We start from the raw sequence: 21,152 nt of genomic DNA, 5'->3' as shown, positions 1-21,152 counted from the left end.
TTGGTGAGTATTTTGCATCGTTAGCGGTCGCTGTGTTACACGCAACGACATCTCGTTAGCGATGTCGTTGCGTGTAAAGCGGCCTTTAGGCCTTACTGTGAAAAGCCAGTTTTGGTGATCGAACCGTTATTGAACATAACCTCGAACTGTTGAATTTGAAGCTAATTGTTCGCGTTTGTAGAAGGACTCGAACATTGCCTAAACAGGTCGAATTTGAGATTGGCGAACAGTTCGATTTGAACACCGCTCATCTCTAGTCGGCACATGACTACGTTTTCAAATCGCATATGAATGAACGGTCACATGATGACTACCCAAACCGCTTGGAGGGAAGGCCACCAAACAGAATTCTTGATACAACTCTGCATTTGAGGGCTTGTGTTTTGCTGCAGTAAAATTGCAAAAAAGTGCAAATTCACAATTGTTTTGGGAATTTTTTATTTATCATGGTAACTATATGGTAAAGCTGACCTGGCAATATGATTCTCCAGGTTGGTATGATTTTCTGAGAACTGTAATGTTTTTATTTTGCGGGATCTGGGGCTGTGTGACGGTTTATTTTTTGCGTTTTGAGTAGAGTTGAGCGCGGTTCGCGGTTCGAGGTTCCCCAGTTCGCGGCTCGAGTGATTTTGGGGGCTGTTCTAGATCGATCTAGAACTCGAGCTTTTTGCTAAAGCTCGATAGTTCTAGATACGTTCGAGAACGGTTCTAGCAGCAAAAAGACAAGCTAATTACTAGCTAGCTTTCCGCTGTAATAGTGTAAGTCACTCTGTGACTCACACTATTATGAAATTTCAGTGTATAGTGTGCGGGAACAGCGCTTTCAGATCACTGCTGTTTGGATAATGGCGATTGCCATTTTTTTTTTTTTCCTTGTCTTCCTTCCCTTAGCGCGCGTGTAGTGGGACGGGCCAGCATGTCAGCCAATCCCAGACACACACACAGCTAAGTGGACTTTTAGCCAGAGAAGCAACGGCATGTGTGATAGGATGTCCATGTCACATGTCCCTGCATTATAAAAACGAGTATCTGCCCGTCCGGACGCCATTATCTCTTCTGCGTCTGGGTGTCAGTCACCGCTGGCGTAGCTCCTGTCTCCGATACTGCTGTGTATGCTCTATACACAGCGCTATACAGAATAGGGATAGAAGTTTCTTTCAGCCCTTGTAAGGGCTAATACCGGCAGGGTCAGAGCCATAGGTGACAGTCAGGGCCGTGAAAACAGATTTTAACAGCTACACAAGATGACAGCGTCTGTGTAGCTAAGGTCAGGGATTTCCTCGCTGCATTTCCCCATTAGGAGGGATAGAAAGGGAGGCTTCCTTTCCTCTACCCAGACCCACAACCCTGCCACTGTACCCTCCTGCCCTTTGCACACTTAAACTCATTGTTACTAAGCCATTATACTAGCAAACACTGAGGAAACTTAGTGGCATCCTAAACGTGGCTGTTGGACTTCTGTATTGTCCTACTAGTGCAAAGATATTTGCAGCACGTCTGCCTGCATTGCACACTCAAACTCATTGTTACTAAGCCATTATACTAGCAAACACTGAGGAAACTTAGTGGCATCCTAAACGTGGCTGTTGGACTTCTGTATTGTCCCACTAGTGCAAAGATATTTGCAGCACGTCTGCCTGCATTGCACACTCAAACTCATTGTTACTAAGCCATTATACTAGCAAACACTGAGGAAACTTAGTGGCATCCTAAAAGTGGCTGTTGGACTTCCATTAGTGCCCCACTGGTGCCAAGCTATTTCTGGCACCTCTGCATGACACCCTCCTGCTCTGTTTTTAATAAGCTATAATGATATCAAAAAATGCTGCCATTTAGTGGCATACAAGAAGTGGCTGTTGTACTCCATTAGTGCCCCACTGGTGCAAATCTATGTGCAGCACCTCTGCATGACACCCTCCTGCTCTGTTTTTAATAAGCTATAATGATAGCAAAAAATGCTGCCATTTAGTGGCATACAAGAAGTGGCTGTTGTACTCCATTAGTGCCCCACTGGTGCAAATCTATGTGCAGCACCTCTGCATGACACCCTCCTGCTCTGTTTTTAATAAGCTATAATGATAGCAAAAAATGCTGCCATTTAGTGGCATACAAGAAGTGGCTGTTGTACTCCATTAGTGCCACACTGGTGCAAATCTATTTGCAGCACCTCTGCATTGCACACTCAAACTCATTGTTACTAAGCTATTATACTAGCAAACACTGAGTAAACTTAGTGGCATCCTAAAAGTGGCTGTTGGACTTCCATTAGTGTCCCACTGGTGCAAAGCTATTTGCAGCACCACTGCATTACACCCTCATGCACATTTTACTACGCTAATTTTATAGCAAACTCAGGGAATTCCTTGCTGCATTTGATCATTCGGAGGGATAGAAAGTGAGGCTTTCTTTACTGTCCTGGTACCCACAGAACACGGCCACTGTACCCACCTGTCCACTTTTGCCACGCTATTTAATGTGCCCAAAGAGCTGACTCTTTTTCTGCCATCCTAAAATTGTCTGTAATACTAAGTTAGTGTTCCTTTGCTGCCAAGAAAGGTACAACACATGTGCATTCTACACTCCTTTCCATTTCTGGAATGCAATTATTAACTGCAGGTAGTCCCGCCAATCTGTGACGAAGGTGCAGGTGTGGATATAATGTAGCCTGCATCCAATGTTGGTTTTCTCGATGTCTGATAGCTCAACAATACCATCTGTTTCCACTTCCAAAACAAGTGATGACCTGCCAATCACACTCCCTGTTGCGTGTAAAGGGGTGGAAGTTCAGTGTGAAAAACCATGTGAGACTGCTGTCCCCACAGTCACAGAGGATGACGAGCACGCAGATGCACTTGATGGGGCAGGCGGTGGTTGCACAGGCACGCTAGGCCGCATTGTAGCACAGTGAAATTCACATTGCGACTTATGCTTCATTTTAAGTCGTGTACAGGGTGGGCTCCCCAGTATGCAGCAAAACCAGGCAACAGGAAAAGGACTCTAGGCAGTTGGGTTGATAAATGATTGTTTAACTTTACCAAAACAAACAATAAGAACCATGCATACAATTTAAATAATTGAACAATCTATTCTGTTGCCTACTACCTGCTAATCCCTCTGCATAGCAGTAATTGTGTGTTTGTGCGTGTGTGTGTGTGTGTGTGTGTGTGTGTGCGAACACGACTTACCAGTGTCGCATCACAAGAGCTTCCAAGTTATCTACCTAAACATAGACAAAACACATTACCCCCCCTGAATACCCTTGTTAGCTGAAGCCTCACAGATAAGGCAGATGATAGCAGTGTGAATGCAAACCACACAGCTTTGCAAAACAGTCATGGAAATCTTGAAAAGCAACAGTCAATGCAAACATGTGTCGCTGTTCCTCTATGATTTAAACTGTACGTGACAATTTGACAGTGCAGAGGCAGCAAGTCTTATTGTCTATATAGTCAGCCTACCCAGAACAGTTATGTGTTTTGCTAATAAAGCAAAGTGTTCCGTGCCCGCATTATTGTCTGGGCACAGCCTACCGTACCCGGGTACTGTGATGTCCAGTTGCCAGAAATACAGACTTTACGCTCCTCTCACGGTAAGCAGTATAGACAGCACCGTAAGAATGTTGGTCTGTGGCACAGGATGCTGCTCTCTGGCGTTACGGTACTCCTCCGGGTCTAAGTCCTGTGTTGTGCCTAGACAGCATGCTAAAGCTGATAGTCTTTTTTCAGAGACTGTATTTCATGCTACTGAGCATGCTCAGGCACTTACTGCATCAGAGACTAGGTCCGGTAATGAACTCTTTGGCCCTGCCCCTGATGTGGGGGGCCCATATAGACCACAGGGCATCAGGTGTTCTGACGATGTGGTCAGGCCACTCCCAAATGGCTTGCAGAGGCCCGCCCCTATGACTTGTCACCTCATTATTGATGGTCAGACGATGACTAGTGAGGTGTTTGTGTCGTGGCAGCCATGAGGTCATTATTGAAGTTGCAGTTCCAAATAGGACGCTAGTTATGCCACTCATGACGTTTCACTCTGCTTTTGTCTCCAGGAGGTGCATTGTGGTCCACCCTGGTTTGGGGCGGACCCAGGTTATAAAAAGGGCTGGAGCCAACAAGGAGGTGCACAGTCTTCTATTATGTTCTGAAAGAGCACACCTCCATGTGTTGAACCCATTGCGGCTTTAGGCCAGAGGTAGGCAGGGCGTCGATGCAGGCCGCCACCACAGTTGGTAACGCAGAACGGTTAAGACCAGCTCCTGTCCTACCATTCCTGCTTGTGCAGCCCAGTGGCATTAACAGGCCTGCTGCTGCTGATGCGCCTGCTGTCCACAGGTGTGGCCCTAATGCACACGGTCAGCGTACTCAATGGCCCCTGTGATGTTAACAGGGAATTCCTGGGCTGGGTGGGCGTGTGGACCCTGTGACACTAACAGGGCTCCCAGTCTCCAGATCCGAGTGGCGTCTAACTCGGTTCAGGCTACTATTAGTTTCATAGCCACACAGCTCTGTATCCTCCACCTAACCTTCCAGTTGCCAACCTCTCCTTTTCCATCTGGGAGCACGGTGGACACTGACTGCTGATGGGGATATATACCTTTCTCTTTCTTTTCTTATTAATTTTCGTTATATAGCTGTAACATAGTATATACCACCTTATCCAAATCTGCCAGTCCCACCGTAACAGATGGTGTTTCTTCAGCAAATGTTACTTTTGCTTAACCACCAAACCCACGGACAAAAACTTCTTTCCACTTTCCAACACACCTGTTCCCCTTTTCACCCGCATCTGTCCTTTTTCAACTCATTTTGTATATGACCAAAAGTGCAACTCTGCAGGGACACCGTACTCAATGCCATCTCAGCACAGCAGCCAGCCCTCGGTCCCTCAGATGTGGACAAGTAAAAGACCATTTCCTCCTATCCATGACAAAGCGTTGAGATTCACTCTGTGCAGCACTGGTGTTTAGTGGAAAAGCAGATCTAAGGTTGCGTACCACCTTCTGCAGATACTCCTGTATACGTGCGTCCCTTTCTACGGCAGGAATTATTTCGCCAAATTTTGTCTTGTACCAGGGATCTAACAGTGTGGCAACCCAGTAGTTAGCATTACTTCGAATTTGTACAAGCCGAGGGTCATGTTGTAGGTAGTGCAGCAAGAAGGCGCTCATGTGTCTTGTGCATCCATGAGGACCAAGTCCTTAGTGTGTTGGTGGCAGAGAGGTGAGAATCATGCCTCCTTCCTCTGCCCTCTCCCCCCAACCTCGCACAACCGAAATGTGAGCAAGCTCTCACTCATCTGCTGAGTCTTCCATGCCCATTGCCAGTTCGTCCTCCATTTCTTCATGGGCTCCTGCACCTTCCTCAACACTTTTTGCTGATACTATGCGCCATTGTTAATCCCTCTCCCCCACCATGACTGCCGCCTAGGTGCCGCTGACCATCTGGACCTCGTAGATCTTGTTATCCCTTCTTCATATGACTCCTCCTGTACTTCCTCCTCTTCCTCTTGTCCCAACACCTGACTCCGAATAATGCTTACAGTGTGCTCCATCATGTAGATGACCAGAATTGTCACGCTGAGAATGGCATTGCCAGTGCTAAACATCTTCGTCGACATTTGTAAACTGTGTAGAAGGGTGCATAGGTTCTTGATCTGACACCACTCCAGCAGCGTGATCTGCACCACCTCTGGATCAAGTTGGGCCAGGCTATATGTCATAACGTATTGCAGCAGGGTTCGGCGGTGCTGCCACAAACGCTGCAACATGTGCAGATTCAAATTCCTGCATGTCGGCACATCGCATTTCAGGCGTTTAACCACCAGACCTAAAGACTTCTGTAGCGACGAAAGTTGTTGAGCTGCTGTGTGCGAACGATGGAAGTGAGCACATAGCGAGCGTGCCCGCTGCACAAGGCCATGTAGGCCGGGATGGTGTTTTAAAAATTGCTGGAGAATTAGATTCAACACGTGAGCCATACAAGGCACGTGTGTCACATTGCCCTGACGATGGCCCGCAGCCAGATTTGCATCATTGCCGCACACTGCGGTTAAGTCATCAATGGAGTACGCTCCGTCAATTTGTACTCCGGTCGCCAGGTGACAACGTGTTCCTTTCATGCATAGTGCTGATGATGGGAGAGAAGTTGATGCCAGCGGCGCAGGTGGATGCAGGTTATGCTCACCCACTGGGCTGCATTACCTTGACAGATGCAGAATCTCTGGCTGAATGTAGGTGGTGGGTATCTCACAGATGAAGTACCATCATTCAGCTACAACCAATGGGAAGACACCACACCCTTTTTTATGCCCATCCTGTCTGCAGACCACTGCCAGACATAGCTATGAACCTCTGGTTACTTTTACCCCCAGTTGAGTTTTATGATTTTGTGTGCTTGTTACCTGACTACTTTTCCTGCTTGCTGTTTATGTACCTTGTTGGCCGATCCGCATTTCACCTCTGCTTGTTTTCTGATTAAGTCCTGGCCGTCCCATTCTGTTCCTGTTCCTCAATTAATGTTTTGTCCCTGCCTGACTACTATTCTCTGGAAATGCAGCCTTCCACAGGTATTGATCACCTTGGGCCCTGTGTAATTCCTAATCCCTGTATAGGGGTTAAAGGGTTTCAGGGTTCTGGAGGTCCTGCTTGGTGAGTGGCTTCCCTCTAGCCTATCTTTTACAGCCCATCTGAGTGTGTGGATTAAGGAAGGCGTTACACCGTGCCCTCTGTAGAAGGCCATGTAGGCCAGGATAGTGCTTTAAAAGTTGCTGGACAACCAGGTTCAACACGTGAGCCACACAAGGCACGTGTGTCACGTTGTCACGGCGAAGGGCCGCACCCATGTTTGCATCATTGTCACACCCGGCCTTCCCTGGCTGCTGGTTGAGTGGAGACAACCATTGATGAAACTTGGTCTCCAGAGCTAACCGTCCACAACTTCTCAGTGGTGTGACTCACATTTCCCATACATTTCAAAGTAAACATTTGACTGCATGATGGCATTGAGCTCTGCTGCCAGCATAGAAAGGAGGTGTGTGGTATTCCTTGTGCGCAGTTACAAGGAAGGGTGCCCTGACCACACAGGGTTTGGGCTGAGGTGAAGGACCCACACGAGGTTGAGGAGGCAGAAGCAGTGTATTAACTTCTACATACAGAGGAAGGATTGATACAACTCGTGGGGACAGCAAGACTTGTACAGCAGACCCTTCTCCATCTCTCCCCATAGTAACCCATTGCCCAGTCAGCGACATGTAATACCTCTGTCCATGCTTACTGGGCCAAGTATCTGTGGTGAAATGCACCCTGTCACACAGTTTCTCAAAGAAGCGGTGATGTTTGGTGCGACATGCTGGTGTAGCGCGTGCACGCCTTTGTTGGAGAAGGAGTGGCGCCTGTGCATCGGCTCTTGGGGCACTGCGATGGGCATAAGGTCTCGAAAATCCTCGGTTAAAAAAGGTTGGAAAGGAAGCATTTTGGTAGCCAACAGTTTGCAGATGCTGAAAGTCAACCTCTAAGCCATGTCATGCCCTTCTAAAAGCATGTAAAACACAGCAAGGGGACTCCAACCACAGTCTCCCTTGTTTCCACTAATTGGGCCACACACACCCCACTTGACTGGCATCAGTTGACCCCCATTTTCAAGATGAAAAAGATGCTTTGCATGAAGCACCCTCAAAAATACACGTGCCTTTCGCCTCCCCTGGCTGAGCCAGGGGAAGAAAAGTCCCCTGAGAGCCATGACTTGTTCATCTTGGTTCTTTTAGAAACACAGCGAGGGGACTCCAACCACAGTCTCCCTCGTTTCCACTAATTGGGCCACACACACCCCACTTGACTGGCATCAGTTGACCCCATTTTCAAGATGAAAAAGATGCTTTGCATGAAGCACTCTCAAAAATACGCATGCCTTTCACCTCCCCTGGATGACCCAGGGGAAGAAAAGTCCTCTGAGAGCCATGACTTGTTCATCTTGGTTCTTTTAGAAACACAGCGAGGGGACTCCAACCACAGTCTCCCTCGTTTCCACTAATTGGGCCACACACACCCCACTTGACTGGCATCAGTTGACCCCCATTTTCAAGATGAAAAAGATGCTTTGCATGAAGCACTCTCAAAAATACGCATGCTTTTCACCTCCCCTGGATGACCCAGGGGAAGAAAAGTCCTTTGAGAGCCATGACTTGTTCATCTTGGTTCTTTTAGAAACACAGCGAGGGGACTCCAACCACAGTCTCCCTCGTTTCCACTAATTGGGCCACACACACCCCACTTGACTGGCATCAGTTGACCCCATTTTCAAGATGAAAAAGATGCTTTGCATGAAGCACTCTCAAAAATACGCATGCCTTTCACCTCCCCTGGATGACCCAGGGGAAGAAAAGTCCTCTGAGAGCCATGACTTGTTCATCTTGGTTCTTTTAGAAACACAGCGAGGGGACTCCAACCACAGTCTCCCTCGTTTCCACTAATTGGGCCACACACACCCCACTTGACTGGCATCAGTTGACCCCCATTTTCAAGATGAAAAAGATGCTTTGCATGAAGCACTCTCAAAAATACGCGTGCCTTTCACCTCCCCTGGCTGAGCCAGGGGAAGAAAAGTCCTCTGAGAGCCATGACTTGTTCATCTTGGTTCTTTTTTCAAAAGCGAGGGGACTCCAACCACAGTCTCCCTCGTTTCCACTAATTGGGTCACACACACCCCACTTGACTGGCATCAGTTGACCCCCATTTTCAAGATGAAAAAGATGCTTTGCATGAAGCACTCTCAAAAATACGCGTGCCTTTCGCCTCCCCTGGCTGAGCCAGGGGAAGAAAAGTCCTCTGAGAGCCATGACTTGTTCATCTTGGTGAACGTTAGTCTGTCCACATTGTCAGTGGACAGATGCGTGTGCTTAACTGTCAGCACACCCCCAGCAGCACTGAGGACACGTTCCGAGAAAACGCTGGCTGCGGGACACAACAAGATCCCCAAGGCGTACGTGGTGAACTCAGGCAATTTATCCAGATTAGAAGCCTAAAATGAGCAGGGCTCAAGTTGCACAGTAATGGCATCGACGTTCCCTTGCATATACTCATATCTGTGTCTCCTCCTCTTTTTCCTTGTCCAGCTCCTTTGTTTTCGCATGAGTATATGTCCTTGTCACTTTCCCATGTGTTTGTGTTGTGTTGTGACTTGTTTGTCACCTTTTGGACACCTTTGAGGGTGTTTTCTAGGTGTTTTTATGTGTTTGTGATTGCCTGCCATTGTTACCTATGCGGTTCGAGTTCGGTTCGTCGAACGTTCGCCGAACTGAACTCGATCGAGACCTCCGTTTGACGAACCGAACTCGAGCCGAACCGCGGCTGGTTCGCTCATCTCTAGTTTTGAGCTGACCTTTTTACTTATACCATTTTTGATAGCTATATTGTTTTGCTCATCTCTCACTTGTGATTGTGGCGCCCCTAAGGCTCTGGTCGCCACAGGGTACTGCACTCCTCTTAGGGTGTAGTGCTGGTCATGGAGTTAAGTGAGGTCAGTGCCGGTTTCATCATCACAACCACATACACACAAGGGTTGCCCCTTCCCCACTGGGTACTGGGCTAGGGTTGGGTACCAAAGGGGTCGCATACAGTGTGGCATTTACAGGATGTCATTACAACAGGGGCCCCAATTCACTGGCTTAGGACCTGGGTAGGGAGGAGGAGCGGCCACCAGGGTCACACACAGTTAAACAAAGAGTTCTTCAGCAGGAGTGACAGTGAGCAGACGTCTTTTCCCGGTAGCTCCTGTGGAACATAGGAATTTAACGGATACCGTGTCAGTTCTCCCAGGGCCAGTGCAGTTCAGGGTACAGCACCCTAGAATGGTGTAATTCCAGGTTGCACCATCAGATTCTGCCGGACGGAGGAGTTCCATGCTTCTTCAACTACACAAGTTTCCAGAGCCAAGTGGCACCTAGGATTCCAGGGCCTAGATCACGGTCAGACTCAAGGGGATCCAAGCTACTTAGATAGGGAACGGTACTTTACCTAGTACGGAAGGGACTCTAAGTGCTTCAAGCCAAAGGGACCCTCACTAAAAGCGCAGTGAGGAAGGGCCCATAGACTACCGCAGCGCTACTGACCTCCCGTGGATCTGGGATCGACCAGAGCCCATCACAGCAGTGGTCAGTATTACTAGGCTAGCGACTGAAGCTGTGAGTAAACTACACCTTGAACCCGCAGAGACTGTGTTGGCTTGTCTTTACCGGCGTCGCCGCCTAGCGCTTAGGCACCAACCGCCATTACCTCCCCTCTTCATCCACCAAGGGGCCCGCTCCGCCTGTGGGGAGCGACACCATCTCGGCTGCCATAACACCTGCTCTGGTGAGGAATCCTTGCAGCAGCGGCTACTCCCTGGCCACATACCACAGATGGCATCATGACAAACTTTCCCAAATTTCCCGCTTCACCCACCATTTACTGTACGCCTTAGGGCAACGGAACTGGGCAAGGCTACCCGTGACATCACCTGACCCAACCCACAACTTCCCAGCAAAGAGTAGGTTAACCACCTGCTTCGTGAGGCGCTACATGATCAATACTTAATTGTGTCATTTTTTTGTTGTTACGCTGTTTACCAATCGGATTAATTTATTTTATATTTTGATAGATCAGACATTTCTGAACACAGCAATATAAAATATGTGTATTTTTTAATTATTTTATTTTCTATGGGGCAAAATGAGGATGATTTGAACTTAGTTTTTTTTCACATTTTTAAAAACTTTTTTAAAGACTTTTTTTATCAATCATTACATCTTATCTATTTATTTTTCAGTAACCACTAACTAGAATACCACAAAAAAAATCAGAAGAAAATTAGATTTCCAGGCAGTTACTGCTCTATTCTATATTAAGAAGATACATAATTATGTAAATCATTTTTTTTTTTTTGTACTCTGTGCAAATGAAGGTGACGTCCCTCCCTCTGAGCTAGCCAGCCACGCATCTTTATAATGTGGCGCCCCTGACCTGGTCAGGCATCACTGAGTACTGCACCCACGCTGGGTGAGTACAAACAGGTAATCCCAAAGGCTGAATAGGGTGTGGACACACAGACACACTTTAACCAGGGCTCACACACACCTTAGAGGGGACCCCTGGGCCTCCATATCTCAGCCAGTGGTGCGGTGGGGAGCTGGAAGGAGTCATGCAGAGGCAGTCCAAGAGAGAGGAGCAGTGGAGGAGGACACATGTCAGTCTGAAGCGGAGAGCAGGCACGCAGACACAGTAGTCAGACCCTGCAAGTGTAGTGGTTGTTTGCGGGGGAGTTCGATTGCCACACAGTCAGCCTGAAAGACACCTCAGGAAGAAGCGAGGTAGTTGAGTACGGGGATTTTCTGGTAGACCAGGCCCGCACGGGGACAGGTCCCTAGAGCCAGACATCCATTTAGTGGTCTGCTAAAACCTGCCGGTGAGGACACTCCAGGTGTCTCACCAACCAACACAGAGTCTGCAGCATCAGCAGCAATGAGGGGGCCCATAAGTGAGATAGGGAAAGAAGCCATCTTTACTTGGTCCACACTGCCAGCAAAAGGGCCAGAAAGGGGAGAAAAGGCAGATGTGACTTCCCTGGATGAATCCCATATACTTTAAGTCGGGGGTTATCCGAAACAAGAAGTGCTAGGAAGGCGAGCTTGAAATCACCTCTATATCAGCTTGAAGGATACCTGGTTCTCCCTGCAGTTTGTCTCAGCATTGCCGGGTTACCTCACAGAAAACAACTGAACATGAGTAAAAACCGTGAAAGACATTCTGGACTGTGTGTGAGTTCTTCTGTGATCTGTGGTTCTATGCACTTACACTCGAGCCCCTGGGGCCAGCCTCACTCTCGGGAGGCCACACCATCTAACTGCAAATACCATCAGCCCCAGACGCTCGCTAAACTGCAGTGGCGGTCACTCCTCATCCTGACCGCAAAACCGAGAGTGGCGTCACGACTCCTATTAAAGTTAACCTGACATACCTGTTGCCAGAAGGGTCCCTACAGAGAAGTCCCCGCAGGCGAACGCTGCAGCGCTGTGGTGGGCGACTCAATAGCTTTCCATAGACAGGTGGCTGCAGCTCCAGACTTGTCCTTCTCTGCTCTTATTTACATCGATGTCACTCACACATGGTGAGGTTTTTATACTCGAGTAGGACTGTCCCGACTAGACACACTTTGTCGCGGTAGAATGGCTTTTATGCTTTATGATCAGTGTCAACCAAGTGCCCTAAGTTATTAAAATGTGTACTTATTTACTTTATTATATAGTCCATGCTCATTTTGTGTTTTTCTCTTTGTTTTTATTGTTTTTATGATTGTATTAATGTATTGAATGTTTAGTTTTCCTAGTGATTGATTCAGTTTGGGAATTTTAATTTTAATTTCATTGATGAAAAGTTAAGCTTCTCTTCCACTAACTCACCACAGTGATTTTTTGGGGAAATTTAATCTACCATTCCACCTACAATTGTTCTCTGGTTATAAAGTCATCAAGGCTATAACTAATGGAAGTAATTATAGGTTTGACATCTTTGCTCTTATAATATTTTATAGCAATAGATGGTGCTTTTTATGTCTTGAAATTAGGTTGGTATTACATTAATAGCCCGGGCTTCTCAATGATGTACAAACCTTTTTATTACATAGTAAATTGATCAAGCTTGGAGACTGATCTCAAACGATCCCACTGTTTTAAAGAGCTCTGCCAGCTATCTGTTGTCCAAAACATTGGTTGTTCAACCCAATCGAGCATTATTTCATAGGATAAAAGTTTTTTAAAAGTAGGAAGAGGAGGAGGAGATACTTAGGCCCCAACACAGAATGTGCACTTAACATGTATAAAACTGTTGTTTTTTAAGGAAACAGAGTGGCCTTTGGACTCCATCAGGCACCAAGGTCCTGGTGTGACTGTTGCCTCTCCAAAACATATAGCTACTCACCTGACTTCCATGTTGGAATTTTCCAATCTGATCTTTCCCCAAATAAATGAGATTTCTTATAGCCATATACTTTTTCCCACTCAATGAACTAAAATCTTCACCAAGAAAAAAGAACTGCCACATTTGAGGAGATTGACCAAGACAAGAAAATAAACTTTTCTTTATCTGTAGATAAATCAAATTAATTACACAAAGGAGCATCCAGGTTTTAGTGGCAAGTCTTCAATGGTAAGCGCTGAGATGCTTTAGCTGTAAGGAAGATAACTTCAAGGCTGACTTCTATTTCACGAAACAATAAAGATAAATGGCTATAGTACTAGATCTGATACATAGAGAAAATTAATAGAAAGGAAATGTAGAAGAAAAGCAAATGTACAATCAACAATTAAGAAATTCGGATCGCTGAAGTGTAAGCCTAGATATGTCAAGGAAGCAAATTAAATACATCAGACTATTGTTTAGTAACAGGGAAAATACAGCTACAAAAAGAGCTTCCACTTTAGACTATATATTGCCAATAGTAAAGTTTAGCATGGGTTTACTGGTATGGAATCATGTGTTTCCAGTTATCTAAAAATATTTGACTAAGTAAAATAGATAGAACAGTTTTGATGCTAATGTGACGCCGCTGGACTATCATGTCATCACAGGGTACTGCACAAGCTGCCCTTCCGTGCAGTATTCCGCCTCCCTCTTGGTTCTGGGTCCCTAACTAAATGGTGTTGCCTCCAACAGCAAATCAAATCCTAGTTACACCCTGCACCACACACACCAGTGGACGGCTTGAGTGGAATAGAGTCGCCCACCTGGGGGATCGGCGAGGGGAGGTGAAGAGTGTAGTCAGACAGGTAGTGAGTCTGTGAGAGGAGAGAGGTTGGGAAGTAGCCCTCGAGCTGTGAAGAGCTCAGAGGAGGTCGGGAGTGGTGACTCCTGAAGTAACTGTCTAGGTTGCAGACGGTGGTCTGGGCCTAGAGGAGTTGGACCCCCGGTCACAGGGGATTTTGGTGAGGTGCTTGGACCTGTCGAGGAGGACGGCTGGCAGCCTAGCACTATCATCGGTCCGGGCCGAAGGCACGACGGGGTACACGGACCCTAGGTCGGGGAGTAAATTCAGGCAACCCGATAATTTACCTGAGGAGAACAGAGCCTTTATGATCTGTTCCCACCCGCTCCAGAATCAGGGCATTAGCGCAACGAGGGGGATAGGACTTTCCAAATTTAAAATGGTCCAGAAAATCCCAAGCGTGAGCCCTGAGAGAAAGCTCCCATACTTAGCCATAGCACGGATAGTTCCATGCTACTGGGCCATCAAGTTGAAGTTAAACTAAGTGACAGGAGGCAGGTCACGGATGACCAGGCAGCACCATTGGGGACGGGACCCGGATGAGCTCCCCTCATCGGCAGTGGTACCCAGAGACTTGGTTTACCTGGTTGTCATCGTCTGCTTATGAACTGAGTGAGTATGAGAGTGACCCCTGCATCCCACATCACCCCTACACCGAGTCCTGGGGCATCCCCCTATCCATGGAGGGTTACAACACCTTGCTGCCCCACTTCATCTCCCTGGGTACTCCCAACGGCAGCGGTGGAACTCCCCAAATTACCGTACACCACGGGTGGCGTCACGAACTATACATCAACTCCCCTGTAAATATCCCCCTTACATTTGAGTGGCCGCATGACCCCCGGGTCCGGAGACCCTCGAGCCACAGCGCACCCGGATCCGACGAGCTCGGCTACTTCCACGGGGGTGGTACAGTAGTCACTACTTATGGATAGTATAGATGGAAGGGTAGTCAGGCAAGCCGTGGTCAGAATACAGGAGGCCATGACAGGTCACAGGGAGTAAGCAGAAACACAGTGAAGTTACAGGCCAAGGGTAAGAATTCCAGGAGAGTATGTATCAGATTCAGGGAGCAGACAGAGACGTGTTCAGGAGCAGTACAAGGTCCAAAGCCAGGAGGTAACAACAAGAACTGGGAGTGGGCAAAGAGGAGTCAAACAACGGTCCGGGGACAAGAAACTTAGATCAGAACATAAGCACAAACATGAACCAAGAGCACAACTGTGGAACTAGAGAGTACGACTGGCGAGGTTCTGGGAGAGCATGCTCAGTAATGAAACAGAACAATTACCAGGTATGGGGAACAACTGAGCAAAACCACCTCCCAGAACCTGGATGGAATTCTGTGCTGTCAAAATATAATAACAAGTTAGTTATAGAGGACAAACAAAAGACTGAGATATTAAATAGGCATGTCTCATCTGTGTTCACCAAGGATCTGACTGTACCAGGGATCATTCAACAAGTGAAAAATCAAAGTTCACCACCCGATATAATTAATTTAACACAAGATGAAGTACGCCTATGTCTGAGTAAATTAAACATTGACAAATCCCCAGGGCCAGATGGCATTCATCCACGAATATTGAGGGAATTGAGCTCCATAATCAACAAACCACTGTATCTCATCTTTTTAGACTCGCTTGTAACAGGTTTGGTGCCTCAGGATTGTAGGATTGCTGATGTGGTACCAATATTTAAGAAATGTAAGAGGGTAGATCCAGGCAACTACCGATCAGTAAGCCTGACATCAATAGTATGCAAAGTTTTTGAGTGCATTTTAAGGGATGACATGCAAAGATATATTGCAGAAAATCTATATATATAATTGCCTTATTCTGTCTGTCTGTCTTGCTCCAAAATTGTGTCGTTACAGTGACAATTGTGTCGTTACAGTGACAACCAGCGGATTGGCCGCTGGGCTCGGCATGGCCCCGCCCCCGCATGGATTGGCCGCTCGGCCAGGCCCCGCCCCCTCACGCATTGGATGCTTGCCCTGGCCCCGCCCCCCCGCACGCATTCCCCTGAACCCACACAGAGACGCCCAACTCCCAGGTGACTGCTACAGCCCCGGAAGCCCACACCGGCAAGACAAAGTAGAGAAAAGCCACTAGCTTACCCCGCCTCCTGGCACACGTGTGCCGGAGCCGGCGTAGGCTGGTATCTATGGTATACATCGGGTAACTATAGAAACCGCTTTCCTTAGTTACCCGATGTGTAACATGGTTACTAGCTTACCCCGGCTCCCGGCACACGTCAGCACTGTCTCTTACCTTTTCTCCACTTTGTCGGATCCGGCGCGCTCCCGTGCACTGTGTACACTACAGTTGCTGTGCGACAAGCTCCGAGCACGTGTTGTCATGTGACCAGGAAGTTGCGGCTCAGCCACTGTCCTGTACACAGTGTATGGCTGCCTTCAGACTTCCGTGTCACACATAGCACACATGCATGTACAGTATATACACACACACACATAGCAGACACACATGGATACACCGAGCGCATACACACATAGCACACATGCATGTATACACACACACACACACACTGAGCACATATACACACATAGCAGACACACATGGATACACCGTGCACATACACACATAGCACACATGCATGTATACACACACACACTGAGCAGATATACACACATAGCAGACACACATGGATACACCGAGCGCATACACACATAGTGTACATGCATGTATACACACACACTGAGCACATATACACACATAGCAGACACATGGATACACCGTGCGCATACACACATAGCGCACATGCATGTATATACACACACACAGCAGACACACATGGATACACACAGCGCATACACACATAGTGCACATGCATGTATACACACACACACAGCAGACACACATGGATACACCGAGCGGATACACACATAGCGCACATGCATGTATACACACACACATACTCTGCTGTACACTCACCCAGCGATGCGGTCCCCGGCACTGAAGTCCCCAGCGCTGTTCCTGCTTCCAGCTCCTCAGGGCACTGAATATTCAGTGAGTATAATGAGCGGCGGTAAGGAGCGGGAGGCAGCAGAGCCGAAGACAGCATCTCTGGAGAGAAGTAAATATAGAAAATATTTTTATTAAAAAGACCCATATTTTCTCCGGTATGTTTTACACTGATGTCACAGGGATCACATAAGTGTGCGATCCGTGTGACATCCGTGCTGCCGGAGATGCCTGCGTGTGTGCGTGCGGGGTCATGAAAAGTCACCAGGTCCGTGTGCAAACGCGGACGTGTGAGGCACATCATAGAATAACATGGGTGCGTGTGACATCGGTGTTACAAAACGCAAGTCACACGTACCTAAAACACGGACGTCTGAAACCAGCCTACGGCAGCGCGCCGGATCCGACAAAGTGGAGAAAAGCCGGATGTGTGAAACCACTAGCTTACCCAGGCTCCCGGCACACGTGTGCCAAGGCCGGCGTAGGCTGGTAACCATGGTACACATCGGGTAACTATAGAAACCGCTTTGCTTAGTTACCCAATGGGTAACATGGTTACTAGCTTACCCCGGCTCCCTGCCCATTCAGATCGTTGGTCTCCCACTGTCAAACATGCCGATGCGTGCTGCACAACAGGAGACCAACAAGCAAAAAATAAACCAGCACTGTCACTTTGCATAGTTACCCAATGTGTACCATGGTTATCAGCTTACCGACGTACGCTGGTAACAAATGGTACACAATCCTGTAACTATGGAAAGCGCTTTCGTTAGTTACCCAATGTGTACCATGGTTACCACCTTACCCCCGACTCCCGCCACATGTGTGCTTGAGCCGGCGTACGCTGGTAACCATGGTACACATCGGGTAACTAAGCAAAGCGCTTTGCATAGTTACCCGATTGTGTAACATGGTTACCAGTGTACGCCGGCTCCCTGCCCATTCAGATTGATGGTCTCCCGCTGTCAAACACGCCGATGCGTGCTGCACAGCGGGAGACCAACGAGCAAAAAATGAACCATCATTATTCAAGACTTGCTGATTATATTATTATTTAATCTGCTAACCTACATACACATTCTAGACTACCCGATATGTTAGAATCGGGCCACCTTCTAGTAATATAATAACTGACAAACAGCATGGATTCATGAAAGATAAGTCGTGTCTAACCAACCTGTTGGGGTTCTATGAGAGGGTAAGTGCAAACCTGGATATTGGTAATGCAGCTGATGTGATTTATTTGGACTTTGCAAAGGCATTTGATACCGTACCACATAATAGCCTTATACTAAAGCTCCAGAAGCAAGGACTGGGGGAAACTATATGCAACTGGGTAAGGAATTCGCTAAAAGATAGGAAACAAAGAGTAGTCATAAATGGTACATTCTCTAAATGGGCTATAGTCAGCAGTGGGGTGCAGCAGGGATCTGTGCTTGGACCGATTCTTTTTAATCTCTTTATTAATGACCTTGTGGATGGGATTGAGTCAAGTAAAGTGTCAGTCTTTGCTGATGACACCAAACTATGTAGGGTATTAAAAACTGACCTCGATAGTACAATATTACAAAAAGATCTGGATAAGATGTCAAAATGGGCAGATACTTGGCAAATGAGATTTAATGTTGATAAATGTAAAGTAATGCACCTAGGACGGAGTAATCCTATAGCTGCGTATACATTAAATGGAAGTAAACTGGGGACTACATAACAGGAGAAGGACTTGGGTATTCTCATTACAAATAAGCTGAGCAGCAGCACTCAATGTCAAGCAGCAGCTGCTAAAGGAAACAAGATTATAGGGTGTATAAAAAGAGAGATTAGATCCCGTGATCCCAACGTATTGTTATTGTTAGAAATCACATGTAAGGCCACATCTGGAATATGGGATCAAGTTTTGGGCTCCACATTTTAGAAAGGACATTCAGAAGTCAGAGTCAGTTCAAAGGCGGGCAACTAGACTACTACAAGGAATGGAGGCCTCCCATATCATGACAGATTGAAAAAGTTAGATATGTTTAGCTTAGAAAAAAGACGTCTGAGGAGATCTCATTTATTTGTATAAATACATGTGTGGTCAATATAAAGGAATGCCACATGATTTATTTCTTCCAAAGACAATACTAAGGACCTTGGGGCATTCACTGGGAGTGGAAGAAAAGCGACAGCTAAATAGGAAAGGGTTCTTTACAGTTAGAGCAGTCAGACTGTGGAATGCCCTACCACAAGAGGTAGTAATGGCAGATACTATAACAGCTTTTCAAAATTGGCTGGATGATTTCTTCAGTACACACAACATTGTTGGTTATAAGTGACTTAGAGACCAAATGTAGAACTAGTGGAGGAATGTTGAACTAGATGGACCTAGGTCTTTTTCAACCTAAGTAACTATGTAACTATGTAACAACATTTCACCTAGTGCTCAAAGAAACACAGCAGAGCATCTCCCAATGCAAGATGCTTTGCCCAAAGGAAACATGTCACTACCGACTCTTAAGTGCAGGAAGGCACAGCAGACCATCACCTGTGTCAAAGATGCCCTGCACAGAGGAATCGTGATAACAGGATTAATCAATGAATGTATCTTACCAAACCTTCGGTCAGGGTTTGAAGCTTTGAACACATTTTGCATACTGTAAATCAATTTAACAAGCAAAAGAAGAAACATAGTAATATATCATAACAAAGAAATCTGCTTCTTTCTCCACTTATGAGCTAGTTCTTCTGCTCCCTGTTTATGAAACGGATAATTCACTCAAAATCTGCTAACATCAGTGTTACTCAAGACAAGCAGCATATTGAAGAATTATACTGTATTACACATGCCTATTGCAGTCAACCTTGAGGTGAGAGGTCAGATGTGAGAAGCAAGGGGAATCAAGGTAAGAAGATGTGGTAGAGAGATACACAGACACAATGGTGTTCCTTTCTAGTAAGTGTTTATCGCATCCTAATCTTGGATTTCTTAGCTATACTGATTGGTACTACTGTATAATGACCTCCATGCTGTGATTGTTTCTGAATATGTTTCTATGCATTACAGGATTAAGCACAGGATGGTGGTAGAAGCTGTGCTGGTGTCACTTACGGCTTCTGGCTCACTCCCCTGACTATGTTTGTTTTTCACAGAAGCTATGACAGTGGTAGTGATAGAAGCAGAGTGCAGGTGCTGCACTCACATCTTCCACAATGTCTTTCACCATGGATCTATGATATCTTCAGAGGATGGCAATGGAAGAAACTGTAGTAACTTCAGTACCGCCTCCGGATGATGTCATGTTCTAGGAGGCGCATTGGACATGGCAGGGAAGTGAGTGCAGCCCCTGCCTCCTGTGATGTGATCTTTGAGATTCCTTTAAAATGAAACATGACAGGAAGTCAAGTGAAAAATAAGACATTTAGGGATTAGCTAGATAGGGAGAAGTGTAGGGATTTTTTTTATAATAAAAGTAAACATTTATTTATTATAACATTTTTATAAGAAAGCTAATTATAAAAGTGTTTAGAGTGTAAAGACACATATTTAGAAGGGATGTTTTAGGTGCAGGACCACCCCTTTAAGGCATTCAAAACCAAAGAAATGGACTGACATGCCTGTTGGTATAAGTGCGGTGAGTAGGTGCACACTCATACTGTAGCCATTAACAGACAAAACCCAGGAAAAAATCAAATGGTCAAATTCCCTGCAGGAAGTAAATAAATAGTAATAGTATATGTAAATGACATAGGGTACATAGCCGACACTATTTTGATCATTTATTATATGATAATATCTTAACACAGTCCTCAGCACAAAGTGTATGATTTGTGATATGGCCCGGTTAGTGAGTTTGATCTCATGCTGGATATACCAAGTGTTTCAGCAAGTGTTTGCGTGAAGCCTGTGCAGGTATATACCAAGAAGCATTATTCCTAAGAAAAACTTTCTTTATTTTCAGGAATGAAATTTAAGTATATTTGATGATGCATCATTGTTGTGTTATGTACTTATGAAATAATGAATAATATATGTCTCTAAATTTGTGAAGTGCTGTCTCCTTGCATTTTTAACTTCTTACAAGTTCACATCATGCTATACACTTCTCTGAATAACTTATAAACTCTCATACAGAACCCTGTGAAGTACAGTGGGAAACACTGTTCATAGGTTCATTGTAAAAAAATGTTTGTAGTTTTTTTTTCTGCTTACCCTTGAATAGAATAGGGCAGTTTTAGTATATTTCTTTATTTTTATTTCAATAAACCAATGTATACCATCATGAGTGAGACCAAAAATAAACTTTTTTGGCCTGCATTGAGTGAATGGGCCCGTATGGATACTTTTTGTGTGTACTTTGGGGGGTTATAGTCTAGGAAGAGCACCATGATAAATTTGAAC

This window comes from Anomaloglossus baeobatrachus, chromosome 6 (assembly GCF_048569485.1).
Source record: "Anomaloglossus baeobatrachus isolate aAnoBae1 chromosome 6, aAnoBae1.hap1, whole genome shotgun sequence".
Lineage (NCBI taxonomy): Eukaryota > Metazoa > Chordata > Amphibia > Anura > Aromobatidae > Anomaloglossus > Anomaloglossus baeobatrachus.
This window is presented reverse-complemented; position numbering follows the sequence as displayed.